Source organism: Rana temporaria, chromosome 4, assembly GCF_905171775.1.
Source record: "Rana temporaria chromosome 4, aRanTem1.1, whole genome shotgun sequence".
NCBI lineage: Eukaryota > Metazoa > Chordata > Amphibia > Anura > Ranidae > Rana > Rana temporaria.
Window position 1 is genome coordinate 447,171,483 of NC_053492.1, and position 27,532 is coordinate 447,199,014.

General features: G+C 43.0%; 1 protein-coding gene across 1 annotated transcript in view; it reads left to right on the forward strand.

Annotated features, from left to right (window-relative positions):
• The first annotated feature begins 2,437 nt into the window (after positions 1-2,437).
• The window catches only part of PPM1B (protein phosphatase, Mg2+/Mn2+ dependent 1B), a 100,310-nt gene continuing 75,215 nt past the window's right edge, over positions 2,438-27,532 (forward strand). The window contains exon 1 of the mRNA XM_040351541.1: positions 2,438-2,585. The gene's annotated coding sequence lies outside the window, so the exon portion shown is untranslated. The remainder of the gene's footprint in view (positions 2,586-27,532) is intronic.

The following is a 27,532-nucleotide window of genomic DNA, read 5'->3' on the forward strand; positions in this document are numbered from 1 at the left end:
AGCTCGTTTTGCACAGAGTGGCCCTGATCTTGGTCTTCTGGGGTCCCTCGGCAGCTGCCTCGGCTCCCCCCCGCAAGGACTCAACACCTTCATGCTCGTGTTGAGTCCTTGCGGGTGTGCTCCTGTGATACAGCCGGCGGCCATAGCTGCTCACTGTATCACTCGGCCCCGCCCCCGGCACACTGCGTTGGATGTGATTGACAGCAGCGCGAGCCAATGGCTGTGCTGCTTTCAATCAATCCACTGTAACCAATCAACTGCCAGGCTGAGCGGCGAAGAGGATGTCGGGGGCGAGCATGGGACTTTCGAGGGGTCTGGTAAGTATAACGGAGGGGCCAGTATTGTCGGATGTATTTTTTTTCATTGTTTAAAATCGATTTTATTGAAAGTACTAATAAATATATGCCTAATTCTATTAACTATTTATACTTTGGTGTGTAAATTGGGGCAAGCTGGTAGGGGGCCCCAGAGCATTACTTTGCCCAGGGGCCCGTGATGCTATTAAGACGGCTCTGCCTACTGGTGCCACCCTGGGTGATTTGGGGATCTGGGTCCCTGTGTTGAGTAACATTGGAAGCCCCAGCAAGATTATGGGGTTGTAAAGAGAATTTTTTTTTTAACTAACAAACATGTTATACTTACCTTCGAGTGGCCCCGATCCACGTCTTCTGGGGTCCCTCGGCGGCTGGCTCTGGTTCTTACATGGTGGTAAGTTCTTGCGAGCACGCTCCCGTGATACAGCCAGGGGCTATAGCCGCTCACTGTATCATTCGGGCCCGCCCCCAGGCACACCGTGTCATTGGATGTGATTGACAGCAGTGCGAGCCAATAGCTGCGCTGCTTTCAATCCATCCACTCTAGCCAATCAACAACCAGGCTGAGCGGCGAAGAGGACGTTGAGGGCGAGAGCCGCAGGTGAATGCATTAAGGTGAAAAAACATGTACCTTTAGCCTAGGTTCACACTGCTGTGAATTCAAAATCGCGGTATAATGCGCGATTTTACCGCGATTTCGCGGCTGCGATTTTGCCGCGATTTCGGCCACAATTTAATGTAAATCGCGGCCCGAAATCGCAAAAAGTAGTACAGGAACTACTTTTTGAAATCGCAGATGCGGCGTCGCACTGATTAGGACAGTGCCATTGCCGACAATTACCGCCGATTTGAGATGCGATTTGACATGTCAAATCGCATCTCAAATCGTTCCAAATCGTACCCAGTGTGAACCAGGGCTTAATGTCCCTTTAACGCTAAGCCACTGTGAGGTTCTGGGGAGTAAGGTCCCACAGTGAACGGTATGGAAGGAAAGCCTAGTGTTCAGTAGGCAGATTTCCAACTGTCCTGTTCTGAATAAAATTAGTGATTTGTGTCCAAAGGCATTAACTGCTCTGCAGAAAGTAACCCCATGTTACAGTCAGAAACAGTAGGAGCAACAGGTGAACAATGGTCCCTATCCCCACGGCCAATTGTCTTCTTAGTGCTCTGTGGGAGCCTTTGGTAAAAGTGTGGTCAGACAGGTTCCTTATTACAAGTTTTCAGCACAGAAAGGAAGAAAGAAAGTGTAACTAACATCAGTTTCTATAGTAGGGTGACCAGACATCCCCAGTTTCAGGGGACAGTACCCTGAATGAAGACACTGTCCCGGACCAAGTCTGTCCCTGGTTTTGTCCCCAGATTGGATTTAACAGGGGGCAGGGGCAATTTCAAAGACAGTCAGTGCCGAATTAAAATAAAAAAAAATTGAATTGCACACCCCTGCTCCGCCGTGCCTACTAGCATGGGGGTTGTATTTCTCCCATTATCTGTGCCCTTTCTGAAGATCATGTGCTGGTCGTTGCGGAGGGAATATTTCTTTAGTTTCGGGCGCATGCCCATTCAGCTTCGCACGCATGTTCTTCTACCTTGGCTCAAGTCCTGGCCAGCCGTCTGCCTATCTCCTTGCCTTCCCTGGCGGAGTGAACTTCCTCCCCTCCCCATCCAGTAGTAGCCGGGCCCTGAAGAGTAAGATTTGAGAGGCTGTGAGGCGGGTGGCGACGGGCAGAGAGTCACTGATTGTTGCCATTACTAGTAAAGAAAAAATATGTCCCCGGATTTCATTTTAAAAATCTGGTCACCTTATTCTATAGGTCCTCTTTTAGCCATGTTGTATGCATGAGGCCTAGTGTGAATAAATGAGTTGTGGTAAGAGCAGAGCATGATGACATCATCTCAGCATGCTTCCTCTTAATCCCAAACATGCCATGTTCTCCAAAAGATCTGCAGCTCTCTATTATTCTCTGGACATGTTTCCTGTAGACCCGCCACTGGCCTAATTTTAGTGATCAAATTCTGTGTACACATTCCATTCAGTCGTCATCATATTTCAATGGCGAGTGCTGTCCACACACTTCCAGTGACTCTTAACTGATCTGTACACATGTTGATGTCTCTCGTTCAGTCCCAACACCAGCTTTGTTTTCTGGGTCCCTCATCTGCAGCTGTCAGTGCAGACAGAGCACTTTAAGGATTTACTAAGAAAATTAAATCGTAGAAGAACAAGGGATATTATATAAAGGAGCAAAAGACATCTGTTTTCACATACATACTGTAAGTATAGAATAGTCATTTTGATGCGTAACATAATGCGTGATCTGAATAGAAGCTGGTTGTCCTTGATTTCCAGGGACAGCTCCAAGGTTTAAATATTTTGGGCCAGATTCACAAATGAGATACGACGGCGTTTCTCCTGATACGCCGTCGTATCTCTGTTTCTATCTATGCGACTGATTCATAGAATCAGTTACGCATAGATATCCCTAAGATCCAACAGGTGTAATTGTTTTACACTGTCGGATCTTAGGATGCAGTACCGCGGCCGCCGCTGGGGGGAGTTCGCGTCGTAAACCAGCGTCGGGTATGCAAATTAGGAGTTACGGCGGATCCACGACGGATTTTCGCGTTCGCTACGTCGCCGCTAGTCTAGTTTCCCGTCGCAAAGTTAGTAGTTTTTTTTGGTGCCCTAACTTTAGTCAGCAAGCGTATTGCTGTCTAAAGTATGGCCGTCGTTCCCGCGTCGAAATTAAAAATTTAACGTCGTTTGCGTAAGCCGTCCGGGAATACGGAAGTACGCTACGCGCGTCGCAGTTAAAAGAAATGACGTCACAGCGCACAAAGCACGGCGGGAGTTAAGAAACGGAGCATGCGCAGTAGGTCCGGCGTGGGAGCGCGCCTAATTTAAATGGCACACGCCCATTTAAATTGGCCCGCCTTGCGCCGGAGGCCGCCGGCGTAGTTTTCATCGCAATGCTTGGTGAATCAGGCACTTGCGATGAAAAATTGCGGCGGTGTAACATATCTAGGATACGTTACGCCGCTGCGATTCTACGTGAATCTGGCCCCATGTCCCTGAAATTGTCCCTGATTTTGAGGAATGACTGGCTGGCCCATCAAATTCTGCTATGTCAGAATAGTGGGTTCAAGCATATTATTTTTATTAATATTAATAATAATTCTAATAATAAGAATAAATATAATAGTATTATTTAGACATGTGCACACTGAAATATTTAGTTTCGGAATTTCATTTTCGTCCGAAAAATACATTTATGTAGTTACTCCCGAAATTCGTTTTTGTTTATTTTTTTTCCTTTAAAAAATGCATTAGTCCGAAAATCCAAATTAATTAAGGTTGAATCTGTCATTGAAGGCTTTTGGTGTCTGTCGAATGTTCTAAGAAGATTTGACGGAGCAGCTAAACTGTACGCCGCTGCAATCGTACATTTCCGGTCGAATGTTCCGCCTACAAGCTATAGAAGAATTCTAATGTATGACACTAGTAATAATTATATTTAAAAATTATTATTACTACAGTAGTCAACCAACATTCGAATTCTTCTATAGCCTATGGGCCGGGCATTTAACCGGAAATGTACGATTGCGGCATCGTACAGTTTAGCTGCTTGTCGAATCTTCTTAGAACTTTCGACAGACACCATAAGCCTTCAATGACAGATACAACGTTTGTATGTTTTTCGCTGCTTCGTCGAATCTTCGTCATTCATGTCGATCGGTCAACCCCAACACTGTCTCTATAATGTCAAATCTCTATGTAGAATCTTTCCGCTCTATGTAGAATAATCTTGGACTAATAGAGTTAGGTTAGGCAAATTTAACCGCAGATTCCATAGACACAGATCGGTATTGTCAGTTGAATCTCCTATCTATATCGAACTGTTGTAGCAACGAAAACGAAAATAAAGCATTTTTTTATGTCGGATCTTTTGGATTTCAGATTCTGCGCGTTTGTTTTCGTTTGTTAAAACGATACCGAAAATACCCAAAATTCGAACGAAAATGCATTCTGACGAAAACGAATGCACATGTCTAGTATTATTATTAATAATAATAATAATAATAATACATTGTAATGATTTATTCTGATTCTATAATACAATATTTATTGCTAAGAGACAATTATCATTTACTGACCATTATGGTGTGATAATTGGTCATCGTCAGGAATATGGTGCTCAGTGGTCGTCTGGGTTGGTGTTTTGTATGACAAACTAAGGTACAATAAGGTTATCTCTGCAAATCTTTCTGAAATGTTGGCTACAATGGATCTGTAATGTGTACAGGAATATTTAAATTCATTGTTTATATGGGTTTGCGTTTTATTGATACATTTACATATTTGTATTTGCTTGGTGCTATTACTTATTTATATAATTGCATATCATATACAGATGTATGGATAGTTCTTCTAGCATCCATCTATATGTCAAGAAAAATCTTGTCAGGCCCTATCAAACATTTACAGAGATTTACAGTAAGCTGGCTGAAAAAAAAAACTGAACTGATTCCCCCATTCATACATTTTGAGGGGGGTAGTGGCAATTCTCTTTGCTGTGCTATTGTACTCTGACATTGTGGGGGAATCTTCCATTGTCAGAATACAATATCAGCACTGCAGCCATTGACAACAGACTCTGATTAGGTGGCTTTTCCAACGGGTCCCTTCAATTCCAATGGGTCCGTTCAACAGAAGCTGATCGATAGATTGACTTCTGTTTAGCAGCAGTGGCCACACATGGGGCCAAATTACCAAAAACGGAGCCTAACTTAACTTTCAGCAGTTAAGTTACACAGGCGTTAAATTTCTACCTAAGTGCCCGATCAACAAAGCACTTACCTAGAAATTTCAGGCCGTGTAACTTAAGTGCCTCCGTCGCAAGGCGGTCCTCCTCTCCGGGGGGCGATTACAATTTAAATGAGGCGCGCTCCCGCGCCGGCCGTACTGCGCATGCGTGTGACGTAATTTTCCCGACGTGCAGCGCGAGAACGTAATTTACGCCGGGCTTTGTGGATTGCGACGGGACAATAAAGTTGCGACGGGTGAAAAAAAAATACACGCCGGGAAAAAAAATTCAAATTTCAAAAAAAATCGCGGCGAGCGAAAAAAAGGTCTGGTTTTACATGGTGTACTAACTTTACACATTGTAAAACCAGCCCTAATTTAACGCGTGCAAATCGTAACTTATGCAGAAAACACAAAGCTTAAATGCTTTGTGGATCTGCTTAAGTACTCATTTGCATACGCTAGCCGGCATTTCGACTCGAAATGCCCCCAGCGGCGGATGCGGTACTGCATCCTAAGATCTGACAGTGTAAGTGTCTTACAGATGTCAGATCTTCTGCCTAACTTTGGAAAAAGCCTTTTGAGGATTGTTTCCAAAGTTAGGCACAGAGATAGGCAGGCTGAACAGCAGTTCCGCCTGCGTATCTCTTTTGAGAATTTGGCCCATGGTTCGGAATTCAGCTGATCACTGCTGAACCAGCTGAATTTCAATCCATCTATTGCTACCTTAAGTCAATTATAGTATAAAGCCCTGTACACACGATCAGTCCATCTGATGAGAACGGTCCGAAGGACCGTTCTCATCGGTTAACCGATGAAGCTGACTGATGGTCTGATGTGCCTACACACCATCAGTTAAAAAACCGAGTCCAACGCGGTGACGTAAAACACAACGACGTGCTGAGAAAAATGAAGTTCAATGCTTCCAAGCATCCGTCGACTTGATTCTGAGCATGCGCAGACTTTTAACCGATGCTTTTGCATACTAACCGTTGGTTTTGACCTATCGGTTAGGCGTCCATCGGTTCAATTTTAAAGCAAGTTCTACAAATTGTGACCGAAGGATAACAGACCGATGGGGCCCACACACCATCGGTTTGGACCGATGAAACGGTCCTTCAGTCCGTTTCCATCGGTTTTGACCGACCGTGTGTACGCGGCCTAAGTCATCAAAATATAGTATTTCAGTCAGTCTGATAGATTTGTATTAAAGTGAAGATATCGGTAGAAACATCTGGTAATCCTCTTAACCCAGTGTGATAGATATAAAAATACTAAAAACTCCAGTTTAGGGAAATCATTTTTTTTCCAAAAACAATTGTGATTCATACTGCAACTGCTATAGCAATGATCCAGTAAAACTGGGGATGCCCAGTAAGGGGTATGGTTGCCCATCGTACACAATGAGGAGAGTGGGGGCTTCCAGTGAGGAAGCTATTGGACCCAGTGGGCCCAGCATGAATGCAGCTGGCAGGGCAGGACTTAGGGTGGTGGGGGGCCCTGGGCTTGAGTGTTGAAGGGGCCCCCTGGAGCCGAGAATCGGGGGGGATCGAAGATGTTGAGCGAGGGGGGGATCATAGTTGGTGAGCGGGGGAGGGGTGCGCATTAAAGTTGTTGAGCCGGGGGGGGGGGGGGGGATTGAGGTTGTTGGGCGGGGGGGGCGCATTAAAGTTGTTGAGCGGGGGGGTGCCTCTCACCTGTGCATGGAATGTGTCGGCTCTCTTCCCTTCAGCAGACATCCACACACCGCTCCGGTTCCTCCCAGGTTTTGCAGTTATTGAGCGGGGGGAGTGCCTCTCACCATTTCCCGCACTGCAAGAGGAGGCAGCACGGAAGCAGGAGGAACCGGAGCAGTGTGTGGAGGACTGTGGCTGCTGAAAGGGAAGATAGCCGAGAGCCAGGCTAATGACAGTCTGTGGCCCCGGCTGTCGGCTTTCTTCCCTTTCAGCAGCCACAGTCCTCCACACACCACTCCGGTTCCTCCTGCTTCCGTGCTGCCTCCTCTTGCAGTGCAGGAAAATTAACTCTTTTGCGGGACTGCGGGAAGAAGCTGTCTGTGCGGTCCCGCAGAATCCGTGCGTGTTGGGAGGAATGCGCAGGGCCGCCATCAGGAATTTTGGGGCCCCTTACACAGCTTAAGGCATGGGCCCCCTGGAGCAGAGAACCTGGGGGGGGGGGGCTACCGCCTGAAATTGAGAAGCAGGGGGGTTTCGGCAAATTGAGAAGCGGGGGGGGCCTTTACAAAAAGAAGAAGAAATAAAGAAATATATATATATATATATATATATATATATATATATATATATATATATATATATATATAAAAAACGGGGGGTAGCCGTCCGGGGTCCTGGGAAACCTCTGGGCCCCTTAATAATAAAATAAATAAAAAAAATAGACATTTATAAAAAAAATACATAAAAAAAGGGAGGTTGCCATCTGGGGCCCTGGGGACCTCTGGGCCTTTTAATAAAAAATAAAAAAATATAAACAAAATATAAACAAAAATAAAAAAATAAACAGTTATAAAAAAAAAAAAAAAAATTGGGGGTTGCCACATGGGGCCCTGGGGACCTCTGAGCCCTTTAATAAAAAAAAATGTATTTGTAAATGTATTTTTTTATAAAAAAAAAGGGGTGGTTGCCATCCAGGGGCCCTGGAGACCTCTGGGCCCTTTAATAATAATAAAATATATATATATATATATATATATATATACACACATACTGTATATATATATATATATATATATATATATATATATATTATATATATATATATAAACATTCTTTTTTTTTTTTATAAATAAAAAAAGGGGGGGTTGCCGTCCAAGGCCCTGGGGGCCTCCGGGCCCCTGGGGACCTCCGGACCCCTAAAAAAAAAAAAGTCCGGCCCTGGCAGCTGGTGTTCAAAAGAGAACATGGTGCGTTCCATTGTGCCAGTGTGGCCAGTAATAAAGATGAAGGTTGTGTTCAGGGTGATGTGCAGTATTAGTTTTCCGCCACACCGCATTTTGCTTTTAAGACAAAAAGTTACATTTTGGTCTCATCTGACCAGGGTACCTTCTTCTACATGTTTGCTGTGTCCCCCACATGGCTTCTTGCAAACTGCAAATGGGACTTCTAATGGCTATGTTCTTGTCACTCTGCCATAATGGTCAGATTTGTGGAGTGCATAATAGTTGTCCTGTGGACAGATTCTCCCACCTGAGCTGTGGATCTCTGCAGCTCCTCCAGAGTTACTACCTTCTTGGCTGCTTCTCTGATGAATGCTCTCCTTGCCCGGCCTGTCAGTTTAGGTGGACGGCCATGTCTTGGTAGGTTTTCAGTTGTGCCATACTCTTTCCATTTTCAGATGATGGATTGAACAGAGCTCCATAAAATGCTCAAAGCTTGGGATTTTTTTTATAACCTAACCCTGCTTTGAACGTCTCCACAACTTTATCCCTGATGTGTCTGGTGTGTTCCTTGGCCTTTATGATGCTGTTTGTTCACTGAGGTTCTCTAACAAACCTCTGAGGGCTTTACAGAACAGCTGTATTTATACTGAGATTAAATTACACACAGTGGACTCTATTTACTAATTAGGTGACTTCTGAAGGCAATTGGTTCCACTAGATAATAGTTAGGGTTATCAAAGTAAAGGGGGCTGAATAAAAAAAAAAACGCTGCACTTCAAATATTTATTTGTAAAAAAAAAAAAAAATTAAGACCATCGATCATTTTCCTTCACAATTATGTGCCACTTTGTGTTAGTCCATCACATAAAATCCTAATAAAATACATTTACGTTTTTGGTTGTAACATGACAAAATGTGGGAAAAGTCAAGGGGTATGAATACTTCTTCAAGGCACTGTATATTATTATCGAAGTTTACAGTTTAAACTTCTGCTGCTTTTAGGTGCTTTACAATAAGAGACCAATGCAGGTCATACACTGGCCGAAAAATCGTTTTGAAAATCTTGAACCATTCATAAATATTTCATCCGGTTAAATATAAAATTGATTTTAACTTTTTAGAGCCACAATATCAAAGGAACAAGTTGGGAAATTTGGCCGAACGAACGATAAATTGAATGGGCAATGTGTTTCTCGCCCGATAAAAAATTAAACTGTTTGCACTGTGTATATGTGACAAAACGGATGAAAAACTGATTCATTTATGTTGATTGAACGATTTATGGATTGAAATCCACTCATTGCATGATGGCACTATCGTTTGCTCTCACGGGCGAGTTTTCGTTATTCGAAAATGAGTTCAAAAGATTTTTCGTATAGCGTATAGCCAGCATAACGTTGCCAAATTGAACTTTGTATGATTTGATGTAATAATTAATATAGAGTAATGTTCTAACAGTAGCTAAAGTGAACCGGTCAGAATTGCTCTAGCAAGTGGCTCCTGTAGCGCTTGTGGCATCCAACAACCTCAGTTGCTTGCGGTAGCCTCCCATCAGCGTTTTGCAATTGCTTTGTTATATTTTCCTCATAAGCATGAAGTCAATCAGTGTATTTTTTACATTGTTTATTTAATGATCACATTTTTTTTTTTCACACTTGCCTCTTAACGTTGTAATATAATTAGTTGCTAATGATTTTTGTGATGTAGTGGTTGTGCTATTACTTAATTTATAATTATATTAATAATTAATTAAATAACTAGACTTATGAGAGATTTAACCACTTGCTGGCAGTCACCTTATTTGCTGCATGTTAAAATCTATGTGATGCCTTTGGCCCAGATTCACAGAGAGCAAGGCGCACATTACGCCGCTGTAGAGCAAACACTGTACGCTACGCCAACGTAGCGCGGAGAGGCAAGCATTGCATTCAGCAAGCCAGTGCTCCCAACGCTGCGCCAGCGTGGCGTCGGTTTCAAAGGCGCACGCAGGCGTAGGTGGAAGTGGGCGTGTCCCATGCAAATGAGGCGTGACCCCATGCAAATTATGGGCCGAGTGCCAGACAGGTACGTATCACGAACTGCGCATGCGCCGTGACGTGGACGCATGCACAGCACCCCCCTGCGCCTGCTCACAACCATGCCGCCACAACTGCCTAAGCTACGCCGGATCACTGCGTACGCGGTGAACATAACGTACGCCCAGCCAGACACATGTCCAACGCACAATACGCCGGCTTGTATTCCCTGGTGCAGACCTGTGCATGTCTGTTGCCGGGTTGCACCTCATTTATGGGGAATAACTTTACGCCGGATGTACAACTTACGCGCATCTCGCGTAGCATGCGCCGGGCACACGCACATTTGTGAATCGGCGTATTTCCCTCATTTGCATGTTTGAATGGCTAATCAATGGGAGCAGCACCATGCGCCCAGCCCATATGTGCGCCCACCCTACGCCGGCGTGTGCAAGCTACGTCGGCGGGGAGTAGCCTGCTTTTAGGCACATGTTGGTTTGTGGGTCTGCCGCAAAATTGCCCTTGGATGCAGTTTAGCCTATATAATTTCACATTCAATAGTTAATTAGGGTGGCATTCTACTTCAGGTCTGAGGCCACAGTGCACTTTCAGCATCAAGCTCTTGCAGAATGACAATGCATAGTTGCAGACAGTCCTGATTTGCCCAGGGCATTCATGGAAATTAGACCGATGTCACGATCTGAGCATGTCCCGGGCATAATCATGAAAACCTGGCTCTGTCACGGATCATGGGTATTTGGAAGTGGCACAGAACAGGAGCGCAGTGAGTGGGCGCCTGTCACTCTCTGGCTCCCAGGAATGTATAGCACAGCTAGGAGGAAGAGTTCACAGCTCTGGAAAAGACACAGCTCCATGTAGAGCTCCCCGGTATTCTCCAATAGAAGCAGCCGGCATAGCACACCCCCCCTATCTGGTGGACTTGGGAACTGCACACATTAAAGAAGTAGGACTGTCTGGAATGGCCCATGTTCACACAGCACCGGCCCATGTTTACACTGGAAAGTCCTGCCCGCTGCTGACCCTGCTCAGGGAGACCCTGACTCACCCACATCCCCTGCAGATTTCCCTCAGGCTTGGATGCATTCTTTCTCATAGTGACTCTGCAGTGGTGGTGGTGGTTCCTTCAGCTCCTGCACCTGGCCGGACCTTCTGGACCCGGGGACAGCCGGCCCCAGTGCCCGGGCACTGAATCAAGAGGATGGTGAGTTTGGCCACAGAACTACTGATTCTGAGAATTCTACTACTGACCCAACACATCAATGTGCTTTGGTGGGGGCCACCAGTCTGCGAAATGGCAGTCAGGTGAGACCCTTCAATTACTTTTTTTTTTTTTAACAAGAGAATCAATTACTTTTTTTAATTGGTATGTGATCTGATGAAAGCACTGACCACTGATCAGTGGCTCTTATCTGAAGGGGTGGAGCCGTGGTCCCTTTCACACCAGCAGACCAATTGGGTCCGCCTGGCCGTTTTTCAGGCGGATCCAGACCTGACTCGCTTGAACCCTGACCCAGATTCACAGCTCAGGCTTGGTCCTGAGCCAAAAGAAACTTTCCTACACTAATCATTCTACACAAACATATCTATATCTAGTGCAATAGAGGGTGCTACACTTGGATGATGCCATCTCTGGGAGTTTTTTAGTCAGGCTCCAGGAGTTATGTAAATGGCCTATACCAATAGCAATGAGAATATTTAACTTTGGTCAAAACCGCATAGTTTATTTTTATATACAAGCGCCCCTCTCCTGCATAGAAAGTTTTGGGCAGAGGTATATGCCTAGGCCTGGAAACCAGGAAGAAACTGGAGAAATGTAAAAAAAAAAAAAAAAAAGTTTAAAGCATATAAATATGATATACTTTCCTAGCTATTTACTAATGCTAGAAGTACTGTATACAGATTACAAATAGGCAATTTTGATTGAGAGAGTGAAGTTCCGCTTTATAAAATCCCCACATATGTTAACAGTATAGCTTTAATGAATGATATACCTTGTAGACTTTTCATTACATCAATACTTTCCCTTTAGAAAATTATTTAACGGCGTAACTAGTACTGAATGTTCTAATTTTCTTGTGTATAGTGGGCGGTATCTTTTTTTTTTTTTAATAAACTCCTCAGCTGGAACTCATTGCATGTTCCATGGATAGTATTCCTTTTTTTAGCCAAGCTGGTTCATCTGTCAAGGCCCTACCCTGAACGCCTGAAATATTTTCACAGATAGTTTTCAGTGCCTGATATAAGTTAACATAGCTAGGAAAAGTCTTTCTGCAAATCACACCAAATTCATATGATTTTAAGTCATTGGTATGGCATATGCAGTATATATAAATATATAAAAGTGAGTAAACCCCTCACATTTTTGTAAATATTTTATTATATCTTTTCATGTGACAACACTGAAATGACACTTTGCTACAATGTGTGTGAGTGTGTGTGTGTGTATATATATATATATATATATATATATATATATATATATATATATATATATATATGTAGCACCCTGGTTGTAGGCAGGGTTGCTAACACATTTAGTTTGCTAGGTGGTAACTAGCCTGGCAAATTGTTAGTGGGGTCCACTGACCTTTCTCTAACTCTGGATTTGATGCGCCTCTCTCTTCTGTCACTAGGTGGCATTGTTGCTTGTGGCATTAGAATGACAAAGGCATAGTGAATTCAGACTAGGAGTGGATAGGATGTGTCAGCCAATTGGCCAGGGTTTCTTTGGCCCCTTGTCCTGCTAGGAGAGCCTATTTATTTGGGAGGAGTCAGGTGATTGGGGTTCTGTGCCACCTGCACGGCTGTCTGGGTGGACGTGTGTTATAAGGCTCTGGATTGCTAGGCCAGAAGCCAGAGGCCTATCCCGGAAGCACCCGGCTGCTAGGCTATCTGAGGCCTATTCAGGTTTGAGAAAAGCAGCACGGGTTTAAGGCTTCAGACCGGAAGCGCAACATAGTTTCAGAGGTTCTGTCGGATGGGGAAACAAATTGTTGCCAGCGGTGAGGGAGAAACAGTTACTATAAGGGACGACCACTCCTGCCGCCAGGGGCAAGTGAGAATCAAGGCCAGCGGGGTAAAGAGGAAGCAGTTGCCACCATGGGACAACCACTCCTGTTATCAGAGGCCAGTGTATGGAAGTCTGATGAAAGACACGAGCAGACTTTTCATCAGCCTAGGACTGTGAAGAAGTGGGAAAGCTTCAGCAGAGTGTCAATCCAGGGTCCCAGCAGGTTAGCAGGGGTGAAGCTTGCGGAGTATACAGCAGGTTAGCTGTGGATCTTGAAGTCTAATGAGAGTCTGGGAGCTCAGTGAGTGAAGATCTACAGTAGGATACTGTGAGATGTAAGAGAAGATCTGTAACGGGTTACTGTGAGTTACGTGTATAGACTTTTAATAACTGTTGAAATTTCAGTTGCCATAGGAGACAGCAGTTCTACAAATGCAGTTGCTGCATCCAGCTTAAGGGCCCTTGAGCTGTATAGCTGTCTGTCTATTATTTTAGCCTCAGAGTCTGCCAATTGCTATTGCATCTGCCTAAGGGTGTCCTGGCCCTAACCCTCTCTCTACCAGTTCTGTTTAAGAGACAATAAATATGTTTTTCTTGCATTCAAAAAGTCACTGTACATGACTCTTGTATTTAGACAATATTTGCACATCTTGGAGTTCAGCTTTAAAATTGTTCTAAAGGCAAAAGTTTTTTTCTTTCTTCTTAATGTGTTCTATGCAATGAAAAACCTTCTGTGTGCAGTTACCCCACTCAGCCCCCCTTATACTTACCTGAGCCCCATCTTGATCCAGTGATGTTTTACACGAGAGCCTTGGCTTCTGGGATTTTCCTTCCTCATTGGCTGAGACAGCAGCGGGCGCCATTGGCACCCGCTGCTGTCAAAATCAGTGAGCCAATGAGGAGAGGGCGCAGGGCCCCAGACACACAGAGCAGCCGCTTGGCTCCCCCCAAATATCCATTCCAGACCCTTCAGGTCTGGTGTGGATTTTAAGGGGAACTCCACCCCAAATTTTTTAAAAAATGGCGTGGAGTTCCCCCAAAAATCCACAATAGACCCCTCATCCGAGCACGTTAACCTGGCCAGCCGCAGAAAAGAGGGGGGGACAGAGTGCGCCTGAACTCCTGAACTGTACCAGGCCACATACCCTCAACATGGGGAGGATGTCCCCATGTTGATGGGGAGAAGGGCCTCAACCCCACAACCCTTTCACGCAAACCAATCAATAAACGCTTATTGCAAATTTTTTTTACCAAAAATATGTAGAATACGTATCGGTCTAAACTGAGGGAAATTATTTTTTATATATATTTTTGGGGGATATTTATTATAGGAAAAAGTTAAAAATATTGTTTTTTTTTTTTCAAAATTGTCGCTCTATTTTTATTTATAGTGCAAAAAATAAAAACCGCAGAGTTGATCAAATACCACCAAAAGAAAGCTCTATTTGTAGGAAAAAAAGGACGTAAATTTTGTTTGGGAGCCACGTTGCACGACCGCGCAATTGTCAGTTAAAGCGACGCAGTGCCGAATCGCAAAAAGGGGCCTGGTCCTTTAGCTGCATAATGGTCCGGGGCTTAAGTGGTTAAAGAAGGTGAATCTCCATAGTGGGTGTTAACTCATTCTTGTTTTATCCATAATTTTAAAAAAAAAAGAAATAAATTGGCTTTATATACACTTTAAATCATTGAAAAGGTTTCCAACATCACAGAGGTATTTGGGTGTTGATCGTAGAGCAACACAGCAGCTTTGTTTATTTTGAGTCCCACTCCCACTGCTGGATTTTTAATGTTTTCCATATTATAAAGCATCCCAGCCACCTCTGTTTAATTGTACTTCTCATCTTGCTTTTCTTCTAACAGCTCTGCTGTACTAACGATTCCTCCATCTTATCTGCCTATCCATTTTTATATTGTATGCTGAATGCAGAGATACGAGTAGCTGCGAAAAATCCCATCATTGTAAACCATGTGCATAGTCCTAAATCTTCAAGATTTTCCCCTGGAATATGTTGTCTACAGAAATATCCCTAGCTTTCACATGTGCAATAAACATTATATATACTGTAAATGTAAGCAGGTCTTTTTATTCTCAGAGAAAAGGTGCAGGAGCTCTTCCCCCTCCCCTTGGCCATACATGTTTTTACCCCTACCCAACCATAGAAGCGCCCCTAGTCTCCACCCCTACACACCTCCTAGCACCGCCCCTTTAGAGAACAGGTAACCACTTTTGATTTGGGGGGCTATACAAGTAATTTCAACAGCACCATATCCATTAAAGAGACAAGCCGCGTATGCCTCAAAGCGACAGCCCCATATCCAGGAAAGAGACAGCCCTACATCCTGCAAGAGACAGGTCCATATCCAGCCAGTGCGGACTGACAAGATTTCACTTAGACCCCTTTCACACTGGGGCGTTTTTCAGGCGCTTTAGCGTTAAAAACAAGCGCATGTAAAGCACCTGAAAGAAGCTGCACCTGCAATCCCAATGTGAAAGCCCGAGTGCTTTCACACTGAGGCGCTGCGCTGGCAGGGCGTCAAAAAAAGTCCTGCAAGCAGCTTCTTTGTAGCGCTTTAGGAGCGTTGAATACACTGCTCCTAAAGCTCCCTTCCCATTGAGGGAGCTTTTTTTAACGCCAAAGCGCCTGAAAAACGCCCCAGTGTGAAAGGGGTCTTAGCGGAGCTTTACCAGCGTTTTTCAGGCGCTAACAGTGTGAAAGGGCTCTGAAAGCACTCAGGCTTTCACATTGAGATTGCAGATGAGGCTTCTTTCAGGCGCTTTACAGGCTTTTTTTAATCCCAAAGCACCTGAAAAATGCCCGAAAAACGCCCCAGTGTGAAGGGGTCTTAAAAATGCTCACCGTCTCTGCGTTTAATTGCTCCATATCACAATATATAGTGTAGAGGTACATACTTGTAGGGATATTTTGCCAGGTGCATTCCATGAGGGCTAGTTCACACCAGCCATTGCATAAATGATACATCTTTTTTTGAATTGAAAAAAGATGTGGAAAAATTTACTTTGTAGGCAAGTATATAAAATATAACAGATTTTTAATGTTTCACAAATGTGACATGTTAATCAACAATTGCATCTAAAAATAGAATACAAAAATAGAAAATACATAATAGAAAACCCAGGTCACGTGGTGAATCCCAGGGAGAATAACTCAATAGTAATGTAGACAACTTGCTGCGATGGTGTCTATAATATAGATACCCATGATAGGTAGAGAAATCTCCTTGGTGTATAGTCCACGGGATGGTTAAGGTGGAACCCGACATAATATAAACTAAACTATTGGTATAGCGATAGCCTCCTTTTTAAATGACATTTGTTTCAAATACTATTGGACAGGTGGTGGGGTGGGAGGGTTCGTCGGGAATCGCCTGTCCCAGGGTTGCGAGGCGTGGTTTACTGCATCCCTCCCTTCCCTGTTTTTCATCCAGGGTGTGGTTGGGTGGTGTTACGCTGCGCCTCGGCGTCATGCTTACACACGGCAGCCTTGGCGTTGCGTTGTCAGGGTAATGTTTTTCCATCTGATGTCTGAGGGTGGTCTTTTTTGACCTGTATCCGGTGCATACACATGGTGCGAGATCAATTCATGGCCCTCCACCTGCAGCGTCGTCATGATGTTGGTGGGATACGCCCATCGCTATGGGTATATATCAACCTGGATTAGTCATGACCTCCATTTGCACATTGCTCCTTGTGGAGGTGGTCATGTGGATTATACTCAGCACCTGTTACCCATTCACAGGTATTATCCTGCTAAGCGGTTTATTTTTTTCTCCCCTTTTCACTTGTTTGTTTCATTTTTTTCCCTCCTCAATCTTTCCACTTAGCCGGATGCTATTGTGTTTCATATTTAGCTATGGTTTGGTGTTTTCTTTGCACACTCCATTCCACTATTCCTGAGTTTACATAGGTGATCACTTTTCACTTTGATTGATCACAAGAATATCTGTATCCACTGCACACTATACCAGACCTATTTTTATTATTTTGTCATTCTATACACCCAAACACATTTTTTCTTCTTAGGCCCCCGTACACACGGTCGGACCAAACCGATGAGACTGGCACGTCGGACCCTTTTCATCGGTTCACCTCTGAAGTGGCCGTGCGGCCTGATATGTGTACACACCATCAGTCCAAAATCCGATCGGGTCAGAACGCGGTGACGTCAAACACACGACGTGCTGAATAAAACGAAGTTCAATGCTTCCAAGCATGCGTCGACTTGATTCTGAACATGCGCGGGTTTTGAACCGATGCTTTTCTGTACTAACCATCGGTTTGGTCCGATGGGGCAGCGGTCCATCGGTTCGGTTTTAAAGCATGTTTTAACATTTTGGACCGAAGGAAACCAGACCGATAGCCTATACACACTGTCGGTTTGGTCCGATGAAAATGAACTTCGGTTATCCTTATCCTGCCTCAATCCCGTGGGAGACTACATGTCTTGGTGTCTCCCTCTCCTCGCCGATGCTGGGCCCATGAATGGAGTTGACATGTAAGTAGTATAGGCATTTATTTATTGATCCTTTTTTTTTTTTTTTATGTATTCATCTATTTGTTATCCATTTAGTTATTTTTAATTCATTCCATTTATTTAATTTTTATTTTTTTTAATTCCTATTATATATATAATTTTTTGGTTTTCATAGACGAATTGCTGCATCAAACTCCTGATGAGTGAGATCCACGAAACTCGTAGAGATTCATAGATGCTACAATAAATGTATTCATTTATGGATCAACTGTGCATTTTGTTGTGATATTTTCATGACAATTATATACGTATAATATTTTATTATATATGGATCTTTTTACTGCTAATGTTTATATGACTTTCTGCATAGATATATTACATATTTTTTTTTACGCATTTTTCTATATCATGTTGTATCCTAGTTGTGCCTAGTCTGTGACCCACCTCATTCAAAGTGCCTTGACCACTCTTTTATGTCTTTATATAGACAATACTATAATTGTCCTTAATAATCCTTGATGCTTTTTTGATACACTTTGGATATTTGGGGCGCACATCCCTGGGACAGATGCCATCTTTACTTTGGTTTTAACTTTAGATGGCCTCATCTTAATGCTACATTGTTGAGTAGATATAACTGGTTAATCTTCCAAGGAAGTTACTGATTTGGTTCATAAAAATCATCAAGATTAACCCCTACTTCACTTGTCCTTCATATGGAAGACCTCTTTGAATTTTTTCATACATTTCACATAAATTAACAATACACAAGAGGGTTTAAAGCCTCGTACACACGATAGGTTAACTAGAGGACAACGGTCTGAAGGACCGTTGTCATAGGTTAACCGATGAAGCTGACTGATGGTCCGTCACGCCTACACACCATAGGTTAAATAACCGATTGTGTCAGAATGCGGTGACGTAAAACACAAGGACGTGCTGAAAAAACGAAGTTCAATGCTTCCAAGCATGCGTCGACTTGATTCTGAGCATGTGTGGATATTTAACCGATGGTCGTGCCTACTAACGATCGGTTTTGACCTATCGGGTAGGAATCCATAGGTTAATTTTAAAGCAAGTTGGCTTTTTTATAACCTATGGTTAAATAACCTATGGGGCCCACACATGATCGGTTTTGACCGATGAAAACGGTCCTTCAGACCGTTGTCCTCTGGTTAACCTATCGTGTGTACGAGGCCTAAGAGGCGATGGGGATATAACAACATATGTAGCTTGTAATATGGAGGATGTCTAGCTCAGTGGTAGATGCTTTTTTCAGTGTGGCTCTTAGGCCGCGTACACACGATCGGTTAAACCGATGAGAACGGTCTGACGGACCGTTTTCATCGGCCAAAACCGATCGTGTGTGGGCCCCAAGGTTATTTGACCTTCGGTTAAAAAAAAAGCAAACTTGCTTTAAAATTTAACCGATATATTGCTAACCGATAGGTCAAAACCGATCGTTAGTATGCAAAACCATCGGTTAAAAACCTCTGCATGCTCAGAATCAAGTCGACGCATGCTTGGAAGCATTGAACTTCGTTTTTTTCAGCACGTCGTTGTGTTTTACATGACCGCGTTCTGACACGATCGGTTAATTAACCTATGGTGTGTACGCGTGACGGACCATTAGTCAGCTTCATCGGTTAACCTAAGACAACTGTCCTTCAGACCGTTTTCATCGGATGGACTGATCGTGTGTACGAGGCTTTAGGCTCACTCTGCTTCAACTCGCAGTTCCTTGCTGCACAGGCATACTCCTGGCCTTACCAGGATTCTTCAGCCCCTGGGTTTGCTCACTCTCCCTGAGACGTTAGGACTTCCTCCAACTCCCTTGGACTTTGTAGCCTCCTCGGTTTTCTCAACCTCCCAGACCCTCTTTTGGTCTTGGCCTGGGTAGCCATCCTGACCTTCTCTGTCCTTCAGGCAAGCAGTCTCCACTAACAACATATCTGCTGGCGCTTCTCAAACTGACTTTTTGAGAGTCCTGCGTCTATTTTAAATTCTTTTTTCCACAGACAGGGACTTTCACTATCACAAGTTATATGTTCAATGTTGTGCCAACTCTATGTGTGTTTTTTAAGCAAAGAACTTCATGAACAGATAAATACATTAATTAACTTTATATAACTAGTTCTGATTTATTGGTACCTGAAAAAATCACATGCTAAAACAATATTGGTGTGGGGCTCGTTTCAAAACTTGTTTTCAGCTGCACAATAATGATATCGATATTGTTATTGTTTGAAAGCACTGTAAGTTGCGGCCTTCCATATGATTCCTTGAAATTTCATCATTGTTCATCACAGGGTACAATAGCTTTATTAAAACCATTCGATGGATAATTGCTACACAAAACTTATACTTATTGGGGAGGGTCTGTCTTGAGTGGGAGTTTCATGTAGAGTGTGTGAAAGCTCAAAATATTCTTATAAGACAAATTCTCATAACTCTGGTTTTATTGATAACAGATGTTAGTACTATTCGGTGTCGGCTTTCCTAAAATTATCAATGGGAATCAGGATATATTGCATGTAATACTGAGTATTAGGCTCCTCATTATTGCTAGACAAGATGTATGGGCTAAAAAGAACTCCTTACAAAAATATTCATTTATTTTAAACAGAGGTGGCAAGGCCACCTTATGTGGGATTTCTTTGTGAAGCTCTTAATCATACTAGGGACATGCATTTGTAAATAACTACCATAGTTATGAACTGTATATGTGTGTATAATTTATCTCTCAAACTTTGAATAGGATTTCATGCCTGTGAAAGGATGTCTTCTTTTTTCCATTTTTTTTCCTGACAAGTTCTGTTTGAGGTGCCCACAGATTACAGATGGTAGTCGGCAGTGCATGCATTAAGCCTGCCAAAGTATCATATTTAGGAATGACCGTTGTACTAACAAGCAAGTTCCATCAAATGAACTTACTGTCACAAACTATGGTGAACGGAAGTGAACCACAACTGCGGCTAGCAAGGATTTCAATGCACGTCTCTATGTGAGAGTTCAGTATTGGACGCCAGGCGTCACTCCAATCAGAACACAGGAGTTTGGGGGTTCTCTACATCATCTCTCTCTTGCATAAAGGAATGCGTTGAGCTACAAAGTGTGGACGCATTACAACATGCGTCCAACACCTAGCGTTAAAAGATTATGATGCACGTAAGGATTCCAATACACTTCTGTATGCAAGTGATTATCAGTACTGGACCCCAGGCATCACTCCAATCAAAGAACAGGAGTTTGGGGGTACTCTACATCATATCACTTTAACATAAAGAAATGTATTAGGCCACTAAGGGAGGAGGTATGAAATACCTTTAACCCCTAGCATAGAAAAGTTAAGGCGAACATGTTCAGTAACTTAGGGCATGGGCCCATAAACAAGTAACAACTTATGTCAAGCACGTAGTAATTAAGCAAAGTGTATGCAACTGGTAGTTGCGTAAAAGAGGCAAATATAGCTCAGGTAATTTGAGAGTGTATGTCCCTTTAAGATACTCCACAGCAAGTCCCCGAGAACACAAAAGACAATCTTAAGCAGTATGTTAGTACTTAGTAAGCCAGAGTTCAATACAGCAACTGATTAGAAGCAATATATGTAGTAGATGATTCTAAAGGCACTACAAGTGAAACAATGGCTACTAATCCGTTTGCAGAGGATGAGTCTTGTTGTAGTTTAGCAGCAATGGAATTCCGTAGTGTAGGGATCCAAGAAGGAAGGTATCTTTAGGGTTTCCCCAGTAAAGGCAGCATGAAGTCAGTGAAGGCATTAGCTGGAGGCCATAGAGTTGCAGCCTGGCTTGAGATTCAGCATGGGGAGCGATGGTACCAGTGTTTGTAGCGTGGCCGTGCTATGGCTGACAATAATAGAACAGCATGTCTATTTAAGGCTAAGAGGCATGTGTGCCGTATTGAGCACTGATGGCGCTCGGCACTTCCGCTTTCCAGGCTGGAACGCACGCGGCCCCGAGCGATGACGTCATTGCGCGCCTGCCGCGTCGCGATCCAGCGCGGATGCATTACGGCGACAGGCACCGATTACACTTACAGGTGCTTATAAAGAGGGAGCTCTGTGGGTGATGGCCATCTCCAAGTAAACTATTGCCACCAGATATGAAATACAATCCTGGCAGACCAATTATTTCCCTGAGCAGAAGGTATCAGGAGAAGCTTACAGAAATAGAATATTCCCAATTTTAATGCAAATAGAGGGGTCAGGCAAACTGGCTTTTCTGACTGTATATATGCTGAGGCTACGTGGGCTATTTTTATCGCATGCTACTTTAAAATATAAGTTCTTGTTGGCAATGATTTCTTTAGCAGCACATGAATTACAATGTATTGCAAACAGGGTGTCTGTCAACAAGTGATTTCATGGTCCAAGTAGCAAAACATCAGAATCATCTATGTTAAGTCCTAGCCTAAATGAACTACTGCAGACATTCTCCAACATGTTGGAAGATCTCTGAAAGCAATTACAGAACGTGTATGTGTTTGTTCTCATCCACATGGTGAACAAACCAACATTCTCATGCACATTTTGGTCCAGCAAGGTTCTTGTTCATGTTTTGGCTCCACAGACTTTCTCATTCATGTGTTGGCACATCCAACATTCTTGTTCACCCATTAGACCAACCAACATTCTGTTGTATGTATAGGCCCAAGATTTTATTTCACCTGTTGGCCCAACCAGCATTCTTGTTGATGTGTTGGCCCAACCAGCCTTCCTATTGACATGTTAGCATTCTTGTTTATGTTTAGCATTCTTGTTTATGTATTGATCTAACCAGCATTCTTGTTCATGTGTTGGCCTAACCAGCGTTCTTGTTCACACATTACAGTAGAAATATTTGCCAGCACACCATGGAACGGCGTAAATAGCATCCAAACGGATGTTTTATTGCATGATCACAACACAAAGAAAGTGCAACGTTTCTGAGCCACGTAGGGCCCCTTCGTCAGGCATGTGATGACAGTGTGCGATGGGAATATGAAGTATGACTTGTTCACACATTGGCCCAACCAACATTCTCTTTTATGCATTAGCCCAATCAACATTCTCTTCCACACAACTAACATGCTATGATCATCATGAAAAAAGTTTAAAAGGAAATCTATAATAAAAAGGATGCCAAAGACTAAAAAGCTAAGATACAAACAACTTAAAGCGGAGTTCCACCCAAAAGTGGAAGTTCCGCCTATCGGCCTCCCCCCCCCCTTTGGTGCCACATTTGGCACCTGAAGTAATTAGTACAATGAACAAATTACTCTTCCGAAAGGTGGTTACGGATTCCCTCTATCTATTGCATATATGTATTAACTTGTCTATACCTATAATTAGCTAGTCTATTAAGACTCTGATAAGCACAATGATATAAGGTTATCTATGAGTAAACACACTGCTTAGTAAAACAATATATTTCATTTATTTCCCCAGAAAATAGGAATATAACAATCCTCAATCACACATCATCCAGACCCTCCCCATTGCCAGCCCAATATGTTTTTTGGACGAATCAAAGTGTTCACGGGGCAGTCCTCATTAATAGATTATTTTACTGTCCAGCATGCCGTATTGGCCTCTAGGGGCACCATTGTCCACGTATCATCCTCAGGTATCTATTGCTCCTTCAATCTTTCTCATCAATTATCTTGGCAGGCATAGCTGACTTTAAAGATTGCTTGTAGAGTGGTAATCAATGATTTCCATCCTCTCGTCCTAGTCGGACCGGAGCCAGGCTTTGTAATGCACAGTAAGAGGCGTACTTGGTTACATTCCAACTTGGGGGTCATCTGCCTGTATCCGCCAGGGAGTGAAATACCAGAAATTATTTTAATCCTTCCAACAGCACCTTTCAGGGGGGAGTGGGGACCAATTTTTGACAGGTACCCATCCCCACTTCCGAAAGATCTCATCACGGCAAGATCATTTGAAAGTACTCCCCCCCCCTCTCCTGCCTCTGGGGCATTCAGAAAGTGTAGCATGCTTCGCGTGTGAGTAGTAGGGAACCGGCTGTGAAGCCACAAGGTTTCACTGCTGATTTCACCTACAGGCAATGGTGGCGGCAGCACCCGAAAGGTGATGGAAACATCGGCTGGGTTGCCGACATCACTGAATTCCAAGACAGATAAATGTCCTTATATTAAAAGACAGCAGCTACAATATATGGAACTCCGCTTTAACGCAAATATGTGTTCATCAGATAAATTATTTAAGTATAACTAAAGGCAAATAGTTTTTTGGAATTCTTCCAATGAGGACACTTGTTCTGGTGAACTAGGGGTCCCCAAGGGATTCCCTTTATTTGTAGCAATTTTCTCTCACTTCCTGTTTTGGCTATGGGACAGGGAGTGAAGGTGATTCTCCCCAACAGGACACAGATGGCAAAAAAAAAAGTGTTTATAAACCTCCCCTACTCGATCCAAAATGAAAAAAATTAAGTTTTTCCTATAGTTCTACTTTAATACATAAAAAAATTAACCCCAAAAAATGTCTCTATAATGCCTAAATCTACTATTATTCTTATATTGTCTTTATCAATTCCAGCAGTGATGAAATAGTAACAATTTAGATTTTCTATGAGTATTGTACAACCCAATAATACTTTTATGTAAATTGATATTGTATCATCCCAGTGCACCCCATTGTACAATCATTTTAAAACAAACTATAGGGGTTGATTTACCTAAACTGGAGAGTGCAAAACCTGGTGCAGTTATGCATGGTAGCCAGTCAGCTTCTAACATCAGCTTGTTCAATGAAGCTTTGGAAAAAAGAAACTTGGAAAGTGATTGGTTTCTGTGCAGAGATGTGCAAATTTTGCACTCTCCAGTTTTATAGTCTATCACAGAGCTACCAAAGTTGTCCTTGGGGCTGTAAATTGTGACAACTGCATGTAGATCCTATAAACTATCAACTGCATGTACAGTAGATCCTACAAACTATCAACTGCATGTACAGTAGATCCTACAAACCATCAACGGCATGTAGATCCTACAAACTATCAATGGCATGTACAGTAGATCCTACAAAATTTCAACTGCATATAGATCCTACAAACTATCAACTGCATGTACAAAAGATCCTACAAACCATCAACGGCATGTAGATCCTACAAACCATCAACGGCATGTGAATCCTACAAACTATCAACGGCATTTGGATCCTACAAACCATCAACGGCATGTAGATCCTACAAACTATCAACAGCATGAAGATCCTACAAACTATCAATGGAATGTAGATCTTACAAACCATCAACGGCATGTAGATCCTACAAACTATCAACGGCATGTAGATCCTACAATCAACTGTTGTACAGTAGATCCTACAAACTTTCAACTGCATATAGATCCTACAAACCATCAACGGCATGTAGATCCTACAAACCATCAACGGCATGTAGATCCTACAAACCATCCATGACATGTAGATCTTACAAACCATCAACGGCATGTAGATCCTACAAACCATCCATGACATGTAGATCTTACAAACCATCAACGGCATGTAGATCCTACAAACTATCAACGGCATGTAGATCCTACAATCAACTGCATGTACAGTAGATCCTACAAACTTTCAACTGCATATAGATCCTACAAACCATCAACGGCATGTAGATCCTACAAACCATCAACGGCATGTAGATCCTACAAACCATCAACGACATGTAGATCTTACAAACCATCAACGGCATGTAGATCCTACAAACTATCAACGGCATGTAGATCCTACAAACAACTGCATGTACAGTAGATCCTACAAACTTTCAACTGCATGTAGATCCTACAATCGATCAACAGCATGTAGATCCTACAAACTATCAACTGCATGTAGATCCTACAAACTGAACTCACTTGTAGGTATCAGCAATATTTAGCAGCGCTTGTGTGGTTACACAGTCAGCTTTTGTACCGACGTGATACGTCAGGACGTGTGGCGCAACAAGCTTGACTAGAAACTAGGACAGGTAGCTTCCAATTAGAGTGTTTGCAGTGCCGTGGAGTGGTGAGATTATCTCTGGCTGATCGTAGGTCCGCCGTGACCATTATTACACCAGTTGAGGATATTAAGGAAAATTGTGTTGCTGTGATTCACTGCTGGATTTTTTACTTTGTTTGTGAGTGCAATTTTTGAAGATTTGTGTGTGGTGTTGTATTAAAACTGACCATACGGTATTACACTATTGTGCACTTCCTTTTTTCTTATTATTTATGTGGAGCTATTTGGATCACACTGTTGTGAACGCAAATTCTGTCTAAACCTATTGGAGAGGTCTTGAGTTAAGCTTTTGAGCCTAAACACGCGAGAGTAAGGCCGCGTACACACGGTCGTTCCAAACCGATGAGAATGGTCCGACGGGCCATTTCCATCGGTTCACCGCTGAAGTGGCCTGATGGTCTGATGTGTGTACACACCATTGTTCCAAAAACCGATCGGGTCAGAACGCGGTGACGTCAAACACACGACGTGCTGAATAAAACAAAGTTCAATGCTTTCAAGCATGTGCCGACTTAAATCTGAGCATGAGCGGGTTTTGAACCGATGCTTTTCTGTACTAACCATCGGTTTGGACCGATCGTTCGATTTTGAAGCATGTTTTAAAATTTTGGACCGAAGGACAACAGACAGATGGGCTATACACACCGTCGGTTTGGACCGATGAAACTGAACCTCGGTCCATTCTCATCGGTTTGGAACGACCGTTTGTACGCGGCCTTAGGCATATTGTTCTGGTGAGTGGCCAATTTGATAGGTGAAGGAATCACTGAACACATTTGGTGTGGTGGAAGTCTTTGAAGATTTCAAAATTATTGATCACTTATGAACTTTTCTTATGCTTTTCACGTTATTAATTTTCACGGGTTCATCATAATTTTTTGTTTTTTTATAGCTTTCCCTTACTTGATAGCTATTTTTCACATGAGTTATATTTATTTATGCATATATCTTTTGTGTTTACCTATTTAGAGAAATATAAACTTATTTCACACAAGCGCTGCTAAATATTGCTGATACCTACAAGTGGGTTCGGTCACTATATTTATTTTTTTCACATTACATAATTTTTAAAGTGGCAGCTAGGATCTTCCAGATATTTTCTTCCAGTCAGCGCAACGGTGGGTAGTCAGGAGGGCGCCTTCACCTGGATCACCTATCACTTTCAGATCCTACAAACTATCAAATTCTCTACATAATTTTCTAGTGCCTTTCTGCAGATAATAAGATTGTCCTAAATCTGTTTAAAGCGGGGGTTCACCCAAAAAAAATAATGTAATATTACATCTAGCAGAGCCAGCATAGTAAGGGCATTTACTTTCGGCGTTTTTTTTTTTTTCCGTACATACCTTTATATTTTGTTTTTGTCCAGGGCTTCCACGTTCCGATGACTCCGGGACTGGGCGTTCCTATCCTTCCGTTCGATGTTTGACGGCTTGTGAAACAGGTGACCTGTCGCACAACGCGCGTCACCAGATGTCGGAAAATAGCCGAGCTGCGAGTCGGCACTATACGGCGCCTGCGCAGTCAGCTCTACACGGCGGGCGCAGGCGCCGTATAGTGCCGACTCGCAGCTCGGCTATTTCCGTAAATCTGGTGACACGCGTTGTGCGACAGGTCACCTGTTTCACAAGCCGTCAATCATCGAACCGAAGGATAGGAACGCCCAGTCCCGCAGTCATCGGAACCCTGAGGCTGGGATAGGAACGCCCAGTCCTGGAGTCATCAGAACGCGGAAGCCCTGGACCAAATCAGAATATAAAGGTAAGTACGGAGAAAAAAAAATAATAAAAATGCCGAAAGTATATGCCCTTACTATGCTGCCTCTAATGTTAAAAATTCGTTTTTAGGGTGAACCTCCACTTTAATTGTAAAAGACATATCTATCATTTAAAAGGTCCCAAATCTGCCAAGGGTCCATGTGTTTTAAATTTGGTTAATTTGTTAATTCCAGTTTTAATCAAGCGC